Source organism: Entamoeba invadens (genome assembly GCF_000330505.1).
Source record: "Entamoeba invadens IP1 unplaced genomic scaffold scaff_1105074726263, whole genome shotgun sequence".
NCBI classification, from domain to species: domain Eukaryota; phylum Evosea; order Mastigamoebida; family Endamoebidae; genus Entamoeba; species Entamoeba invadens.
In genome coordinates this window covers 4,321-5,633 of record NW_004191834.1, presented here as the reverse complement: position 1 = coordinate 5,633, position 1,313 = coordinate 4,321, and positions in this window count along the sequence as shown.

Here is a 1,313-nt window from a genome sequence, read left to right as displayed (position 1 = left end):
AGACTTGGTCTTGATAATCATTGGATTATTTTTACTATGGATAATTTTTCCGGGCATATCGATGACGAGTTAATTGGTTGGTTGTATGACAATCAAATAATTCTGCATACTTATGCCCCACGTTCAAGTCATATTACACAACCTCTTGACTTGTGTTTTTTGGAACAGTGAAAAAACAACTTACAAATCTAAAAACAATAGCCAAAATAAAAAATCCAACTTTGCCAACAAGTATAACAAATACCAATGAAGATGAATTTGAAATAAATACCACATTTGAAGAATTTGAAACAAATAATGATTCTGAAAGCGACAATGACATTATTCAAGAATTTGTAAAAGAAGACGAAGATTTGAAGCGCTGTTTAAAAAAACCAAATTATAAACGGGTTATAGCGTGTTCATCAATAACCACAAAATTGATGAATTTGTTAAAAGCTTTGAATGACAAATCAACTTATTGTGTAATAAAATCGTCTTTTAAGAGAAGTATATTTGTGTAAAGACAATATGAAGATGGTTTGGAAAGGGTTTTCTTTATTGTAGACAAAGCATATAGATTTTGTAATGAATATAAACCAATTTTGACAACTGAACAAAATGAAATTATGAGTTTGAAAAATTCACAGGTTAATACCAGAATAAAACAATCGACGATAATGATATCAATATATTAAATATAATGTTAACACATATATCGTATATCGAAAACGCAATTAAAACCGCGATAAATATATCAAATGGATGCGAAATGGATAGAATATTTGCCAATTTGTTAAATAAAGTTGAACAATTTAAACATTTAAACACAAATTACAAACCAACACCAAAAACTTACGAAGAAAACAAATATTACATCGATATAAAACACAAAAAGTTTTTTTTATTTGGTGATATAAAACAAAAAAATGCCAAACTCTAGAATTTGTTCTCAGCATTACCAACATGTAAACAACAACACATTTGGTAATGAAATTGAAGATAATCATAATTTTACATTGAATGGATTGACTAATTTACAGAATTCGTTGAATATCAACGAATAATATAATTAATGTAAAAAATTTAACAATCATGTAAATATGTTTAAATCCAAATTAACGCAATCACAACACCAGCTCTAAGTTTCTGATTTTTTGAGCAGTGTTTATTTTTGATGATTAATAATCAAACGAATAAACAGTACTTTGTATTTTAATATTATTTTTAAGTTTTAGAAAAAAAATATGATTTATAAATATAAAGTAGACAAATTGCGAATTTTGAGATAAAACCGAACAAAATGTTGGGGAAATTGTGACTTAAAATCGGGT